This window comes from Lepidochelys kempii, chromosome 2 (genome assembly GCF_965140285.1).
Source record: "Lepidochelys kempii isolate rLepKem1 chromosome 2, rLepKem1.hap1, whole genome shotgun sequence".
Lineage (NCBI taxonomy): Eukaryota > Metazoa > Chordata > Testudines > Cheloniidae > Lepidochelys > Lepidochelys kempii.
In genome coordinates, this window is record NC_136381.1 from 250892984 (window position 1) to 250911786 (window position 18803).

An 18803-nucleotide genomic window follows, 5' to 3' on the forward strand; every position below is an offset into this window, starting at 1 on the left:
GCAGCATATAGCTACATGTGTAGTGCCTGTACTCTGTACATTTCTCGCCACCTAAGATTTACAGCAAAGACCTGTGAGGCTTCGTCTTTAACGTAACCTACTTGTTTTGTAACTACAAATTGTCTTGTCTTCACTGGGATTTCACCTCAAGTTAGCTAACTGGAGTTAAGGATACATTTTTTTTCCTTGGGAAGACAGCTATAATGATGCTGAAGAGGAACAGATATGTCTGGGGGTCTGGTTTATAAGAGTGAAAGTTTATAAAAAATATTTTGTCAGCTGGAAGTGTAGATTAAGTTCCCAAGGCTTCTGGCGTTTAACACAGTAAAGCAGGTTTAATTAGAATGCTTGTAAATCCAGAGTAAAGGGTAGGAATTTTTTTTCCCCACCTTTTAATGTGGAAAAGGCCTAAGGGGAAAGTTCTTAGGCAGTAGCTCTTTATCTATGGGTAGATCTTGGTTCCAAAGAAGTGTGCATGAGGTCCTATATCCACTATTTTAACTTCATGCATCTGTTTTGTAAAGACTGCAATTTAAGCTTTTTATTAACCCCCCAATTCAGCAGCTTACTCAGCCCAGTACTGACAGGAGCAGGGAATAGAGCCTCCAAGCTAGCTAATTAAAGATTATAGGTGAAACTTTGTTAGTTCTCTTTTTGTGGGCTGCACATTTCTTAATATGTGACCCTGTCAGTCTGAGTCATAACTGGAATGGAGAGTGTGAGAGAGACCAGAGTCCAGTCAATGCATCAAGGGGCAAGCAAACTGCTGGTCCATATACCCTTTCCAATTAACCTTCCCATATATGGTTGTTTGGATGCCAAAGCAGGTAAACAAACCTAATATTGTTGCTTCACTAAAAAAATGGCTGAATGAGTTGACTGCCCTTTACAGAAGGAGCCTGGGTGTGAAAAATGCCCTCCATACTATCATGCTAGGTCAAGAAAAAGCAGAGGAATCGCTGTATAGCTCAATTCTCAGGTGCAGAAGAGACCCACAACTCAGACAAAATCCATTTGAATGCATTTTCAGCTAGCATGAATCCAGATGTTTTTATTTCAGTAGCATCCACAATATGGTAGGTGTTGTCTACATAGTTAGGAAGAGACAACACCTTGAAATCAGCACATAATTCCTCCTAATACACTTTACCCAGAAGTGCTGTTGAAAAACTAACCGAACCAACAGACCTCCCACCCTAGAAACGATGTTGAGGATTCACCTTTAGATACCTAAATATCCAAGTGGACCCCTAACCTTCCAAACATATACACCTCTACCCAGATATAACACAGTCCTTGGGACCAAAAAAAAAAAAAAAAAAAAAAAAAGTCTTACTCTCTTATAGGTGAGACTGCATTATATCGGGGTAGGGAGAGGAACTGCTCCCCGCCCCAGCTCACTTCCACTCTGCCTCCTTCTCTGAGCATGCCAATGCCACTCTGCTTCTCCCTCCCTCCCAGGCTTGCTGCACCAATCAGCTGTTTGGCACAGGAAGCCTGGAAGGAAGGGAGGGAGGGGGAGAAAAAAAAGAAGCGGAGCAGCAGCGGCACGCTCGCTCGTGGGAGGAGGCGGAGCAGAGGTGAGCTGGGGCGGGGGGGCTGCAGTAAGGGGGGAGGGCACAGAGGAACTGCTTGCGGTAACACGAATTTGGATATAACATGGTAAAGCAGCCCCGCTCCCCAGAGCGCTGCTTTACCATGTTCTATCTGAATTCGCGTTATATTGGACTGCATTATATTGGGATAGAGGTGTAGTGTAAGTGAAAGTTTACAACTACACATTTGCCAAATAAACTAATGAAAGCTGCTCCTGCACTGATGCTAGGCCACAGGAATGCAGCAGAAAAAACTTTTCTAAAGATTTATCCAACTAGTGACATGTTGCTTAAATGTTGCTATCGTCTTCAGAAATCAATTATGTGTTAACTCTTTGTGACCAATGGTCACGTATGCAGATTAAACTGTAGACTGGGATATCTTAAAATACAAAAAGAAAAGGAGTACTTGTGGCACCTTAGAGGCTAACCAATTTATTTGAGCATGAGCTTTCGTGAGCTACAGCTCACTTCATCGGATGCATGCCGTGGAAACTGCAGCAGATATTATATACACACAGAGATCGTGAAACAATACCTCCTCCCACCCCACCGTAACAGCAGGACAGTGGGGTGGGAGGAGATATTGTTTCACGATCTCTGTGTGTATATAATATCTGCTGCAGTTTCCACGGCATGCATCCGATGAAGTGAGCTGTAGCTCACGAAAGCTCATGCTCAAATAAATTGGTTAGTCTCTAAGGTGCTACAAGTCCTCCTTTTCTTTTTGCGAATACAGACTAACACGGCTGTTACTCTGAAACTTAAAATACAAGAAATTTCAATGCTATCTGACCACTTAGCTTGAAGAGATACTACCCCTAACATAGGTTAACACACATACATCTGTGAAACTCAGCTTCAGATTCACATGGGAAGAAAAATAATCAATTTTAAAGTAAGGTTATTAAACATGAACATCAAAAAGAATTGAATACCTAGACCAGGGGTGGCCAACCTGTGGCTCCGGAGCCACATGCGGCTCTTCAGAAGTTAATATGCAGCTCCTTGTGTAGGCAACGACTCTGGGGCTAGAGCTACAGGTGCCAACTTTCCAGTGTGCCGGGGTGCTCACTGCTCAACCCCTGGCTCTGCCACAGGCCCTACCCCACTCCACCCCTTCTGACCACCACTCCTGAGCCTGCTGTGCCCTCACTCCTTCGCCTTCGGGAGGTACATGGCGGGAGGGGGAGACACTGATTGGCAGGGCTGCCTGTGGGTGGGAGGAGCGCGATACTGACATATTAGACTGGCTTTTTGGAAATGTACATTGGTAAATTCTGGCTCCTTCTCAGGCTCAGGTTGGCCATCACCAGCCTAGACACAAACTAAACCAAAGTTATGTCTATGTGACTTGTGTCATTCAGAGGTGTGAATATTCCACCTGCGAGTGACATAAGTGCTTGTGTGCACAGTGCTATGTCAGCAGGAGAGCTTCTCCCATAGAGCATAGACAGTGGATCCCAAAGTTTTTAGGTCATGCTCCCCCCCAACCTGTAATGGAATCTGTCCATGCTCCCCTGAGCTGTGCTGAAGTCAGAGCTGAGGGCTGGGGCTGCAGGCAAGATCAGAGCAGAGCTGGGGGGGTAGTATGGGACTGTGTGGCACTCCTTCCCCACCCCCTGAAACATTCTTCCTTGCCCCCTAGGGGGCACACCCCACAGTTTGGGGACCACTGGCATAGAGAGTCTTCACTAAAGGCACTGCTGCATCAGTGCAGTGGTGCTGCTGATGTGCTCGATATACAGATGTGGCCCAAGTCAAAACGAACTAAAAGAAACTTTTGGATGTATATTTACTTCTACTTTTACACAAGTTTCTCTTCCATACAACATAGCTCTGTCCAAAAAATAAAAATAGCAACATATTTGAGTAAATAAATGTGTGGAATAAGCTCAACAGGATGATTACATGCCTTCTAATTCTGCTTCTCTAAAATAAGGCCAACTTTGCTGTACTCTCATTTTCAGAGCAAGATGCTCAAAGGAGGCCCCAAATGAAAATGAGTACAAGACTATACTGGCAGCAACTGCAGGCCACAGCCAACAGTGAGAACAGGAAAGCATGTGGTAAAATACACAAATCCGTAGAAGGTATTACAACTAAGAAAAACTACATAAAAATCAGCCAACTGAAAAGTGAGAAGAAATGAGACAGGAGTGAAATCCTCTACCCCGGAACCAAGGATAACAGAGGGAAATTCTGGAAAGGCACAGTAATGCAGAGCCCACACCTCAAATACTCTTGGCTATTATTCTACCCATTAAATTACTTCTTATCCATAAGCTAGCTAAATCAGAGCCTCTATGGCCAGTTTTATAAAGTTCAGGTTTCGTTTATATGAAGCAGACAGCTGTTGATCAATCATATTTAACTCATGTGATTAACTCAAAAAAATTTGTGATTAATTGCAGTTTTAATCCTACTGTTAAACAATAGGATACCAATGGAAATTTATTAAATATTTTTGGATTTTTTTCTACATTTTCAAATATATTGATTTTATTACAACAGAACACAAAGTGTACACTGCTCACTTATTTTTGATTAAAAATTTGCAGTGTAAAAATTATAAACAAGAGAAATAGTATTTTTCAATTCACCTCATACAAGTACTGTAGTGCGATCTCTATCGTGAAAGTGCAATTTACAAATGTAGATTTTGTTACAAGTCCACTCAGTCCTACTTGTCTTAGCAATTGGCTGAGCAAGAAACAACTTTGTTTACATTTACAAGAGATAGTTCTGCATCCTTCTCACCTATTGGGGACACTGTAAATAAGAACAGGCGTTCGCATTGGACTTTTGTAGCCAGCATTACAAGGTATTTACATGCCAGATATGCTAAACATTCATATGCCCCTTCATGCTTCGGCCACCAACCCAGAGGACATGCTCCCATGCTGACGACGCTTTTTTTTTTTTAAAACAAGAGTTAGTTAAATTTGAACTCGGCAGGGGGGAGGGGTGGGGGAGAGGATTGTATTCATCCGGCTCTGTTTTACCTGCATTCTGCTATATATTTCATGTTATAGATATCTCAGGTGATGAATCATCACGTTTAACACCACTTTCACAGCAAATCTGACAAAAACACAAAGAAGGTACCAATGTGAAATTTCTAAACCCAAGGTTTAAGAATATGAAGTGCCTTCCAAAATTTGAGGCGGACAAAGTGTGGACCACGCTCTTGGAAGTCTTAAAAGACCAACGCTCCGATGCAGAAACTACAGAACCGGAACCACCAAAAAAGAAAGTCAACCTTCTGATCGTGACATCTGACTCAGAGGATGAAAATGAACGTGCATCAGCCCACACCGCTTTGGATCCTCTGGAATGGTGGTTGAAGCATGAAGAGACATTTAGAGCAGCTGGCATGTAAATATCTTGCAATGCTGGCTACAACAGTGCCATGCGAACACCTGTTCTCACTTTCAGGTGACATTGTGAACACGAAGCAGATAGCTTGGTTACATTTGCAGGAGATAAAATGCTTGTTTGTCTGAGCGACTGGCTAAACCAGAAATAGGACTGAGTGGACTTGTAGGCTCTAAAGTTTTACATTATTTTATTTTTGAATGCAGGGGGGTTTTTTTGTACATATTCTACATTTGTAAGTTCCACTTTCATGATAAAGAGACTGCGCTATAGTACATGAAAAATACTATTTTCTTTGTTTTTTATAGTGCAAATATTTGTAATCAGAAAAACAAAGTGAGCACTGTACACTTTGTATTCTGTATTGTAACTGAAATCAATATATTTGAAAATGTAGAAAACATCCAAAAATATTTATCTAAATGTTATTCTATTATTGTTTAACAGTTCAATTAATTTTTTTTAATACACAAATGCTGGGGGGGGAGAAACTATTTTGATGCAAACATTTTTTTTCCCACCAGAGAAACCCCCAAAACAACAAAACTTAACTTATTGTTAACGTTATGCAGCTTTTTTAACCAATGCAATATTTTTGTATTATCCACGCCCCCCCCCCCCCACAAAAAAAACACAACAGGTAAGCCAAACATCCAGGCCAACCACAACTCACAGGATCCAGTGAGCAGTTTCTCTGGCAAATTGTAAGAAGATCAGTAGACAGAAGGGGCTCCTGTCCTGGGACAGCTACTACTGCCACTTGACAGACACCTTCACTTGAACTTAAGCTCCTTCAGACAGGGGGGCCATCTTTTTGCTGAGTTTGTACAATGCCTTGCACAATGGGGTGCTGGTCCCTGACTAGTGCTCATAAGCACTATGGTAATACAAAGTTAATGTTATTAAAATCCTCACTTCCCTTTTCCCTGCATTGCCCCATTACTGTTAGGAACTGGGACTTCTTGGGAATTGGGATTGAAGTGTGACACTGCACTCCATATTCTTCACAATGATATTTGATGTGATTATGACATAGTTATGATGTATTTTATGCAAGTCATGTGAGAGGTCATTGGGAAGTTTATGATTTGCTGAATGATTATCCTATTTGCATGCATGGATCATTTTTGTATCTGCAATTATGAATATTGACTGTATCTATTTCACATGTAGCTATTTTTGGGCAACGCCCACTAGGCAAAGGCTCTCAGTCTAGAATGGGTCCTTCCCAGCCAGCCATCAAGTTAATCAGCCATGAGAGAGAACAATAGGCGTCAGGGGAAGCTTATCTCCAGCTGGGGAGCCTTCCTGAGGATGCTACAGACAGCCTCCAATAATGGCTGCTGTTACACAACAGGGACATGTGACCAGATCACCTGGTGTTGGACTTCACCTTGGGAGGTTTATTTTTCCACTGACTTGCGTGAGAACCAAGCTTTGAAACAGTGTTCCCACCATGTGCAAAAGCTATAAAAGGCAGGGGAGTGACATCATCTGGGTTCTTCAATGACTCCCCTCCCAAGGAGGCTCCTGGAAACACCTGAGGAACAAAGACTGAACTAGGAGGAAGTGCTAGACCCAGGCTAAAGGGATTTTTAGCTTGTGAATGGAACACCTGGGGATTCCAAGCCGTAAGCAAGTGCAGCTTGCCCCTTAAGAATCTGCAGTCTGCTTGTATCATTACTTAGCGTGAGAATTTGCTATTCATATCCCATCTATGTTGTATATTAAGCTTAGTTTGCAGTTTGTTTATTTGCAGGTAATCTGCTTTGATCAGTTTGCTATCCCTTATAATCAGTTAAAATCTTCTATAGTTAATACAATTGTTTCTGCTTTATCTAAAACCAGTTTGTGGGAGTCATAACTCAGGGCAGAAAGCGGTTGTATATTACTCTCCACACTGAGGGAGGGGGCGAATTTCATGAGCTTATACTGGACAGTTCCCTATGCAGCTCAATATTGTATAATTTTGGGTTTATACTCCACAGAGGGTGCGTGCCTTAGGAACTGGGAGGTGCCCTAGCTGAAGCCTTACCATGCAGGGGCTGGTTAAAAAGCCTGCATGCGTGTACTGCAGCTAGGTGTGTCCTACCTGTGTGCGTGCTGGTGTAAGTACAGGCTGGAGCCTGGAGAGGGCTTGGCAGCTTGTCACAGCAGTACAGTGTCAAGGTTCCTTCCCCACTCTGAACTCTAGGGTACAGATGTGGGGACTTGCATGAACCCCCCCCAAGCTTATTCTTACCAGCTTAGGTTAAAAACTTCAAGGTACAAACTTTGCCTTGTCCTTGAACCCTATGCTGCCACCACCAAGCATGTTAAACAAAGAACAGGGAAAGAGCCCACTTGGAGACGTCTTCCCCCAAAATCCCCCCAAATCCTACACCCCCTTTCCTGGGGAAGCCTTGACAAAAATCCTCACCAATTTGCATAGGTGAACACAGACCCAAACCCTTGGATCTTAAGAACAATGAAAAAGCAATCAGGTTCTTAAGAGAGAATTTTAATTAAAGAAAAAGTAAAAGAATCACCTTTGTAAAATCAGGATGGTAAATACCTTACAGGGTAATCAGATTCAAAACAGAGCAAAACCTTAAGTTACAAAAAAGACACAAAAAACAGGAATATACATTCCATTCAGCACAGCTTATTTACCAGCTATTTAAACAAAAGGAAATCTAACGCTGTCATAAATATAAAGGGAAGGGTAAACCCCTTTAAAATCCCTCCTGGCCAGAGGAAAACTCCTCTCACCTGTAAAGGGTTAAGAAGCTAAAGGTAACCTTGCTGGCACCTGACCAAAATGACCAATGAGGAGACAAGATACTTTCAAAAGCTGGGAGGAGGAAGAGAAACAAAGGGTCTGTGTGTCTGTCTACATGCTGCTTTTGCCGGGGATAGACCAGGAATAGAGTCTTAGAACTTTTAGTAAGTAATCTAGCTAGGTATGTGTTAGATTAGGATTTCTTTAAATGGCTGAGAAAAGGATTGTGCTGAATAGAATAACTATTTCTGTCTGTGTATCTTTTTTGTAACTTAAGGTTTTGCCTAGAGGGATTCTCTGTGCTTTGAATCTAATTACCCTGTAAGGTATCTACCATCCTGACTTTACAGAGGGGATTTGTTTACTTTTATTTACTCCTATTTCTATTAAAAGTCTTCTTGTAAGAAAACTGAATGCTTTTTCATTGTTCTCAAATCCAAGGGTTTGGGTCTGTGGTCACCTATGCAAATTGGTGAGGTTTTTTACCAAACCTTGTCCAGGAAGTGGGGTGCAAGGTTTTGGGAAGTATTTGGGGGGAAAGATGTTTCCAAACAGCTCGTAACCAGTATTTGTTTGGTGGTGGTAGCGGCCAATCCAAGGGTAAAGGGTGGAATATTTTGTACCTTGGGGAAGTTTTGACCTAAGCTGGTAAAGATAAGCTTAGGAGGTTTTCATGCAGGTCCCCCAATCTGTACCCTAGCATTCAGAGTGGGGGAGGAACCTTGACAAACGCATTTCTAGATTACTTACTAACAAGTTCTAATACTTCATTCCTGTTCTGTTCCCGGCAAAAGCATCACACACAGACAGACCCTTTTTTTTTTGCCCCCTCCAGCTTTGAAAGTATCTTGTCTCCTCATTGGTCATTTTGGTCAAGCGCCAGTGAGGTTAAGGGGTTTTGCCTCAGGCCAGGAGGGATTTTATAGTTCTGTATAGAGAAAGGTGGTTACCCTTCCCTTTATATTTATGACAACAGTGTAAAAGGGAGTCCAGCCTGGTGGGTCAAGGGGGCTCAGTGGTACCCCAGTTCCAGGTGGCACCCCAGGGGGAACCCATCATAGGGAGAGTTGAACTTGATGTCTCCTCTCTGTGCACATTCCATCTACATCCCTGTTGCTGATAGAGCGTGGTGGGTGGAGAAAGTGAGAAAGGTACAGTTACAGCCAAAGTTAACTAAGCAGCAGAAAGTACAGTTTTTACATCTGGTGAACTGTGATGTCATGCTCAGAACTCCCAGAACTGTGAGCCACCGTTTTATCACTCCGACTTAGCAAGAGTGAGAGCACTGACATAACAGCCTGTCTGCCTTGCCAGCAAACTCTTCAAGACTCTGTCAGTCTAAACTTTGCCTATCAGGTAACAAATCAGTGAATCAGAGTTCCCAAGTTCACTCGAGATATCTCCCTGCAGTACACAGTCCATCTCACTGGATACTCAGAAATTAGGTGCTCTGCCTCCAAAAAGGCAGAGCACGCATCTGTTAGGTTAGCTGAAGACTTGCCCTTTACACCGAGATGGTTTTGTAACAATCAAGAATAAATGTATGAACAGATTTAAAAGTGATTCTAAACAAGGAGAAAAGACAGATATGGTTACAAACAAGACAAGTTCTCTAGCAATTAACACTAGCAATTAATTTTAGCAAGTTACAATCTCTGTCTAAGCAGATATGTTACTTTACTCCTGGGGGAATTCTGCGCCACTGCATGCATAATTCATGGGCCGCACATTTTGTGTTTCCCCGCAGAAAACTTCTAGCTGAAAGATATGCAGTTCCACCTATCGCCCACCAGAGGGTGCTGTGGCACTAGAACAGAGCAGCTGCTCCTGGCCAGCCCGATACCATATGGAAGAGAAAGAGCCTGCAGTGCCTTCGTCACAGCGCCTGTCAGGCCAGATCAGGAGACAGGGGATATGGAGAAACAGACAGCATGGGGCACATGGGGCTGCTGAGGGGTCACATACAGGGGTTCATAAGGGCTAGTAGGGGAGGACAGAGTTGGGCAGGGCCACATGGGGAAGGGGATGCAGGGCCACATGGGGGTGGAAGGAAACAGAGACGGGGGTGCAGGGACACATGTGCCTGACTGAATGGGAGAAGCTAGGAATCAGCCAGGGTCTGCATGGGGGAAGCTCCCTAACAATCCCTCCCGGCTCCCCCAGAAATCTGTTCCATACTTTTCCCACCCATACCCAAGAGCCCTCCAACTTCAGACCCAGGTTCCTTCCCAGCAATTTACTTTCCTCTCCCTCAGCTTATCCACTCCCCCGGATTCCCCCAAGCCTTTGCCCTGCTTCTGAGGGGTTCCGAAAATACGGTTCTGTACTGTAGTTTAAATGAATTACTCAGAGTTCTGTATTAATATGCCTAGTAAGGAATTTGTCAAAAAACATTTCATGAATCTTTTGTTGTCTGTATTGTTACAGACATACTTGCTGACAGGCATTTTGAAATAAATTACCAAAATAACTGAAACTGGAGTGACTGTACTATTACTTTGACGAATAAAATATGCAGAATTTGAAAATATTGTGCACAGAATTTTTTTCCTGCAGAATTCCCCCAGGAGTATTACTTACATCAAGTTACCAGGCCACCAGATATGGGGATCCCATATTCACAGAATCAGAGGGTGCTTTATTCCCCAACCAATAGTTAACTAGAAGGTCTTTTTACTCCCTTTATATTTTCCTAATTCCATTGTCTTTGCCTCAAGAACCAGGAAGACCTTCTGGGGGCACAAACTTTAGTGTGTCCCCTGGCATACCAGATATAAAAGAAAAAGTTTAACATGTTTTGCATTTAAAATGAACTGATTTATTAAACTATGGTAGTATTATCTGTAGTTAGTGAACTGAGGTGACTGTATGTAGATTTGGGCCACGGTGACTGGAAACAAAGGTATTTAGGCTCTTAACTTTTGCTGAATTCAGTGGAAGCCAGACTAAATACTTCTGAGGACACCATGTCTGTCAAATATTTAAAAACTAGCAGAGTTCATCCTCTTGCACCTAGTTTTTATTATTTCTAAATTAGAAGAGGAAGACTAGCTTTCCTGCTTTTTCAACTTCCAATTGGTTTCTTAACTTTGTATGAGCCATTGAACTGAACTAGTTGAATAAACTGAAAAGAAAATATTCTCTATGCACCAGCAAAAAAAGCAACTGGTTTTAGGCCTTCAACGGACTCGGATTCCAGGTGTTTAACCAATGACTTCCACAAGTTGTGGTTTGACTTCGATTTTTTTTTTATTTTGTTTAAATGATTTCAATATGTTAAGTTTGGGGACTTAACATAGACTGTCCATTTCCAATTTAATTTGGAATAGATGTTTTAAAAACCCTGTATTAAAATTTAAAATATTCTGAAGTGTTATCCACGATGGAAGGCAGCATTGGAAAACAATTAACTTGTGGAAACCAAAAGTAACTGAGGCAGAAAAATACGTTATGCTGAATAAAGGCAATTACTTGTGTGCGAAGCTGGTTGAAATTGATTTTTTGATTAAAATAACTGAAACTGTTTGTTTGAAGAAAATGGTTTTGAATTTTTAGGATTTTCCTTCTCTCCTTTTCTCTGCATTTGTTCATATTTTACTTCCCTTCCTTCCCCCCACCCCACTGCAAGTGGGAATTTCCCCACTATGACTAAATAAAACATTTCAAACTTTCAAAGAAAGTTATTTCTTCCAGAGTTTTTTTTAAAAGATATTGTTTGATGAAATTTGGGTGGGGGGGGGGGTTGGCTTTTTTTTTGAGAAAATTGACCTTGGGTTTATTTTTGATGTATTATAGTGCTCTGAAATTATGCTAATTTATGTGTGATGTTTTGATTTTGCTGTAACTAGTTGTTTAGCTACTGGAAGTCAAAAGCCCTGCTGTTCTCACTTCTAGATTTCATGTTTTCACAGGACATTAGTGGTAACAATTTTCTTGTGGCAACATATAAACAATTCCACGGTCCACTAACAAACTGAATTCAGTCTCAGAAACTGGAAAGAGGATTTAAACAAAAAATTATGTAAAGATCTGATAAGAAGGGCTCTGTGGTCATAGCCAGAGCTAATACAAGGACTATCTATAGGGCTCAAATGAATTCTATTAACTAACTTATAAAGCCAACCTTTGTGGAATTTGTTCATTTTTTGTTCTGCGCATTTTAAAAAAAAAACAAGTGTCCTGGTAAGCATATTTGCCCATTGCCTTACACATACTTCAGCTGACTATTTAGTCAGCCCAGTAAGGTAACACAACTACAGTTTAACTTAACTGCCAAGTTCTTACACCTCCCCATCTGGAATCAAACACCTTTTCTAACTGGAGTTACACGATACCTCATATCCCAAAACCTGAAGAATCCAGACCCATATGATTATGCACCCCTCACAAGTACACAGCAATAACTGCCAAAGGACCATATAATCAGAGAATGGAACTAGCAGAGCCCAAGGCCATTTCAATCATTCAAACTAGGCTAAAGCCATGTTTTTTTTTTATGATATTCTATATACAAGACCACAGTGGATTTGATTTAAATCACTAGTCAAGCAGATAATTTAATCATGGATTTCTACATAAAAGTGCATTCTTGTGGGCTGTAACCTTAATACATATTCTTCACAACTCGAGATAGATGTAAGTTTCATTTTTAGAAGGTACACACTGTACATTTTTGAAGTGGTTTATTTTGAAAACTTTTCAAATTAGTTTTACAGCTATATCAGAAAATGAATGACTGTTTGGTTATTTCATTTACCAAAGGTAATAGAAGCAGATATTTATGAAGTCACTGGGAGGTGAATTATCATTAATATTTGGAGGATTTTCTTGCCATGATGTATTAGGAGGAGACCACCACCAGACAGACATTTAAATTGTTTTATTTAACTAAAAAACAAACAATGTTAAGTATTCTGGAATTTTTTCTTCGATAGCAAATATATAATATTTTAACTAAACAAGCATATGAATTTTTGAATTTAGTTCAACATTCAAGTTTAAAATCAGGTTTGTTTTCGTTAAAAAATTGTTTAAAATAGTTAAATGAAATATTAAAAAAATGAAATTGTCAGCCAGTTCAACACGAGAAACTTAAAATATTGGTTTTTGCAGCTAATTCAGTCATCTTCACCTTCATTTTCCTGTTTGTTTATACTCCTGTTTCACTTTTGTTCCTACTGCCCGTCTCTCCCTTCTCACACTTATCTTCAGACTTCTTCTTGTCCAGATCTATTCCACCCCCAACAATCTTCTATTCATTGAACTTTTTGAAACTTTACACTTTGAGAGAGAGGTAAGGGATTGACTCCGTGTACGCAAATTTGCAAAGGGACAATAGGGTTGAGGTCTGTTATTTCTCACCTTTATATATTATTTATTTTAAAACAGCATATTATCTCTGGAAACACAAATCCAGTCTGAGAACTACAAAACTAAGCATCTCTGACGGTATCTGCTAGACTGAGCACCACTGGACAGATGGAAAGATTAACGTTAATAATCTATACAGAAGCCCCTGGAATCCCATAAAACTGGGTCCCTAAATCCATGAACTACTGGAACTCATTTACAAAACTTTTCTTAAACATTACATGAATATATAGTCTCATACTATAGGATTAGAACTTCTAATCCCTATTCCACGAGGAGATATCTTTGAGCTATCATGTATCTTAATTAAAACTACCTTTAGGTAGGTTTTCCCCCTCTCAAAAAGGAAAATAGTTTTTTCCCCGATTTAAATAAAAAACTGGATTTATTTTTATGTTTTTAAATAAATCACTGATTTTTATCCACCCTGCACAAGACTGACAACTAAATTGCTATGCCAGGTCACAAGCTTGACCATATACATTTAAAACCTTGTTATAAAAATTTAGCTTCTATAATGTCATCTTGGCCCCCTAAGAACAATGTTCTATGCTAAACACTCCAATTTCTATCTATGGTTATAAAGTTACTAGTTAAAACATATTGAGAAAGGGCTTCAATGATCTTAATGTCTCAAAGAATTTGTTCCATGTTCTTCCTGCCTCAAAGAGGAAACCAGTTTTGCAGACAACTTCAAATCACATTAGTTGTGACCACCCTGAAGCTAGTTTAAAGTTTTATTGTCAGCAGGAAGACCAGAGACTCCACTTGCCCACTCACTACCATCCCAGAAATCCTACAAATAGTGATGACATGAACCATCTGCCTCACCTTCACAGGGACACTGTGCGTGGGAAACTTGGCAACATCATATACAAAACATCCAAGGGCCCCTCGGCTTTGCAAACACACTAGGCTGCTACCATTGCCCTTACTTACTGAAGAAGGGAACTCACAGGTGCGTGGAAGTTTTACTGCAAACAACTAAAGTACAAGAACTCCAGTGGTACCATGGGGCTCTGTGGCCGCTTCCCTCGCTTGCTTTTTAAGGAAAAACTAGCGCCCAGAGCCACCCCCAAAAACGTGAAGCGGACTCAGAGCGAAGAGGCGGCTACACACCGGCCTGGGGAGTCACCTCTTCGGTACCTGCGAGCGTACCGGGGTGCTCGGAGCTCCCTCGCCACCCCACCCCCGCGCAGCGTTAGACTCCCCGGAAGTGTGGCGCGATCTGAGTTTGCCTCATTGCGAGGCACCAACACGGGCCTTGTCCTCGCTCAGCGCTGCGGCGTATCTCCCCGGCACCCAGCTGCCGGTCGGAGTAACCGAGCCGCCGGGGCCCTCCCCAAGGCAGGGAGCGTATCGCCGCATCCGCTCCCTTCCCACCGCGACCGACGCCCGGGTCGCGCTCCACGCCAGTCCCGCCGCACCCCGGAGCTGGGGTCAGGGCTCACCACAGGCCCGCCCAGAACCGGGGCCCGGCCCCCAGAAGCGCCCCCACAGCGGCTCGGGCGCAGACAGCAGCGGTGGCCCCCGCTCACCCCGCCCCCGCTCTGCCGCCAGCGGGAGATGGGGGGGAAGCTCCATCACCAACAACACTGTCGCGGAGGGCGAGAGCCTGCCTCGTATTACCCCCCACCCCCCAGGTCCGGTCCGGTCCGGTCCGGTCCCGCCATCGCCACCCCGGCGGGAACAGCATAAACCGCCCCCGCACCCCTCCCCCGCGAGCCCCTGGCTCACCCTGCCCAGGCCTGCACGGCGGACGCGCTCCCGTCTCTCCCAGCAGCAGCGATTGCACCAGCTTTGGCCGGCCACGCACAAACAGAAATTGCGTCGCTCTCCGGAACGTCACTTCCGCTAACGCCCCCTATTTCCGGAAGTTTCTGGAACGACCTCGCCCTCTTCCTTCGAAGCGGAAGAGTGTGTGGGGGGGGGGGCTGACAGGGAGCGCGAGCTGCGGCGCCACCTGCTGGCTGTTGGCGGCGCGCTGCGGGGCTGGGGTGCGGCGGGTGGCCTCGCGGCCGACTGGGGAGCCGGTGCGGGAGGGGAGGCATGGGCGAGGCCGTCACGGCAGGTCGCAGCGCCCCCCGCGCGTCTCCAGCCCGTTATGGGCCCTGTCAAGGTTCCTCCCCCACTCTGAACTCTAGGGTACAGATGTGGGGACCTGCATGAAAAACCTCCTAAGCTTATCTTTACCAGCTTAGGTCAAAACTTCCCCAAGGTACAAAATATTCCCCCCGTTGTCCTTGGACTGGCCGCTACCACCACCAAACTAATACTGGTTACTGGGAAAGAGCTGTTTGGACACGTCCTTCCCCCCAAAATACTTCCCAAAACCCTGCACCCCACTTCCTGGACAAGGTTTGGTAAAAAGCCTCACCAATTTGCCTAGGTGACTACAGACCCAGACCCTTGGATCTTAAGAACAATGAACAATCCTCCCAACACTTGCACTCCCCCTTTCCTGGGAAATGTTGGATAAAAAGCCTCACCAATTTGCATAGGTGACCACAGACCCAAACCCTTGGATCTGAGAACAATGAAAAAGCATTCAGTGTTTTACAAGAAGACTTTTAATAAAAAATAGAAGTAAATAGAAATAAAGAAATCCCCCCTGTAAAATCAGGATGGTAGATATCTTACAGGGTAATTAGATTCAAAAACATAGAGAACCCCTCTAGGCAAAACCTTAAGTTACAAAAAAGATACACAGACAGAAATAGTTATTCTATTCAGCACAATTCTTTTCTCAGCCATTTAAAGAAATCATAATCTAACACATACCTAGCTAGATTACTTACTAAAAGTTCTAAGACTCCATTCCTGTTCTGTCCCCGGCCAAAACGACTACAGACAGACACAGACCCTTTGTTTCTCTCCCTCCTCCCAGCTTTTGAAAGTATCTTGTCTCCTCATTGGTCATTTTGGTCAGGTGCCAGCGAGGTTACCTTTAGCTTCTTAACCCTTTACAGGTGAGAGGAGCTTTCCCCTGGCCAGGAGGGATTTCAAAGGGGTTTACCCTTCCCTTTATATTTATGACAGGCCCCCACCCCGAGGGCATGAGCCATGGACCGAGGTGACCCTCGGGGGGAAGAGGGGGAGGGAGTCACACGCCCCCGGGGGCACCCAGCCACAGGGCGGCCACCCCAAGAGATGGCGGTAGCCCAGTGCCAGGCTGGCCCCGTCGCGGGGTGGAGACCTGAAGGCATCCGAGCTACCCTGGGCCTGGGTGACCTGTGCTGAGTCCCATGGGGCAGCCCCCAGGGCCGCTGGGCCAAGATGGATTGCACCTTGCCGACCTCGGCAGCCACAGGCCACAGTCAGATCCCCAGGGGCCTGGGCAACACTGTGGCTGCCCTAGGGTGACCAGGTAGCAAGTGTGAAAAATTGGGACGGAGTGGGGGGTAATAGGAGCCTATATAAAACAAAGCCCCAAATATTGGGCCTGTCCCTGTAACATCGGGACATCTGGTCACGCTAGGCTGCCCATATCTCAATGACTGAAAAAAACCCTGGGTGTCCTGGTATATAATCGGCTGGATGTGCCCTCCTACTGCAAGGCTGTGACCAATTGGACTAATGCCATCCTGAGATGTATAATCATGGGTAGGGGTTGCCATGCCACTTTTCTAATGGCTGTTAGACCCCGGAGTTGGCGGCCCTGCCCCCTGTCCCACCTCTTCCCCCAAGGCTCCACCCCTTGCCCCATTCTCTACCTCATCCCCACAAGGCCTCACCCCTGTTGCTCTCTCTTCCCTCCCTCCCGCCCCCAGTTGTCACCTCTCAGGTATATCTGCCCACACATCCTGGGTAGTAAGCACAATTTGCATACACATGGGGGTAGGGAGAGGTTCATTTACAGGCACTCATTTGAACTTCTCCATTTCCACACACACAGTGGGTGGTTTGCTTCATTAGCACACTAGTTCTGGGAGGAGAGGAAGGGAGCTCTTCCTTTTGCATGAACAGCGGGGGTGAAAGGGAAACACCCCCCCCCGCATTTGAATGCATATCCAGATTGGGGGAGAGACTCCCCTTATTTGCACTAGTACATAAGAAGAAAGTCCCATCCACGTGCGCACACAGTGGGAGTGTTGAAGGAAAAAAAAAACAGGTGCTCCCCCATTTGCAGCACATCCACCTGAGAGAGGAGAGAAGGGGAGCACCTCCCCCCCCATTTGTTGCACACCTATCTAGTTCCCATGTCCCACCAAACTTTCTGAACTTTCCCCAGGTGGGAAGTCCGGAGTTGGTGGGGCAGGCAGTGGTCCGGGCTATGTTTGGCTGGGCTCTGTCCCCGATCTCACAAGGGTGGTGAGTGTTCGCTGAGTAAGCGTCTCTCAGCGGGTTAAATTCAAATTAGCAGCAAGCGGTTTCCACAGATTAAAAAAAAACAGACATCAGGGTTTATAAAATGGCACCCAGACACACAAACCAAAACCTGGACTGTCTGGGTGAAAACCAGATGGGTGCCAACCCTAATCATGGGAATCTTGAGTAGGAGAAGAGAGGTTATTTTACCTCTGTATTTGGCAATGGTGTGACCTTTGGTGGAATACAATGCCTGGTTGTGGTGCCCACAATTCAAGAAGACTGTAGATAAATTTGACCGGTTTCAGAAAAGAGCCCCAAGAATGATTAAAGGATTAGAAAATGTGCCTTATAGTGATAGACCCCAATCTCTTTAGCTTTGCAAAGAGAAGGCGAAGGGGTGACTTGATCACAGTCTGTAAGTAACTACATAGGGAACAAATATTTGCTAATTGGCTCTTCGGTCAAGTGGAGAAAGGTATAATATGACCCAATAGCTGGAAGTTGAAGCTGGACAACTTCAGACTAGAAATAAGATGTACATTTTTAACAGGGAGGGTAATTAACCATTGAAACAATTTGCTAATGGTTATGGTGGATTCTCCATCTCAGGCAATATTTAGGTTGCGATTGAATGGTTTTCAAAAAGATATGCTCTAGGAATTATTTTGGAGAAGTTCTAGAATCTATGTAATACAGAAGAGCAGACTAGATGATCACAGTGGTTGCACTGGTCTTGGGATCTATGAAATCTCTGATTTAAACTGTAAGAGCCTGCTGTCTATCTAACTCATGGTTGATACTTCACATAATTTTATTGCAAGTCTCACACCTGTTAGTGTTTTTCTTTTTCTTTCTTCTGATGTGATCTCTGAAAGTTGTGAGGAAAAGCTTGAAAAGGTGAACCTGAAGTCTCAGAAACTGGAAGGCAAATGAAAAGAACCCCAAATTTTTTTTTAAATCTCTTAATTTTTAAACCAGTCAAAATTTTTTAGAGGCATGATTTATGGTTTTTGAACTACTGTCTATCCCGGTTCTTATGTGGTCCTTATCACCATCATATCTGAGTGTGTAACTTGTGACATTATCATTCTGAGCATTGTTTCTTGTTCACAAAAGATTAATTCTTTCTAGCTATTGTGCTTGCTGGTTTCAGAGGATACTGCTCACTGTAAATTCTCGAGGCAAACCCCAGACCAGCATGGTCTGATCTGAGAACAAGATCAGTTATTTCCCTCTCCAGAAGTTTTTATAGAGTCAGGTGCGGGCTTTCAAAGGGGCCAAACAGAGTTAGATGCCCACTGTGCAGTGAATTTCTATGGGGACTATTAACTCCCTTAATCCTTTTAGAAAATCCCAGCGTCAGTAGAGAAAGTACATTAATTCATTTC

General features: G+C 43.7%; 1 protein-coding gene across 4 annotated transcripts in view; it reads right to left on the reverse strand.

The window, feature by feature from the left end:
- Positions 1-14958, reverse strand: part of DNAJB6 (DnaJ heat shock protein family (Hsp40) member B6) — a 99002-nt gene extending 84044 nt beyond the window's left edge. For 2 of the 4 annotated variants that reach the window (XR_012157621.2, XM_073334550.2), the window contains exon 1: positions 14842-14958. The gene's annotated coding sequence lies outside the window, so the exon portion shown is untranslated. The remainder of the gene's footprint in view (positions 1-14841) is intronic. The other 2 variants (XM_073334551.2, XM_073334548.1) reach the window with 1 other exon arrangement.
- Positions 14959-18803: the final 3845 nt, after the last annotated feature.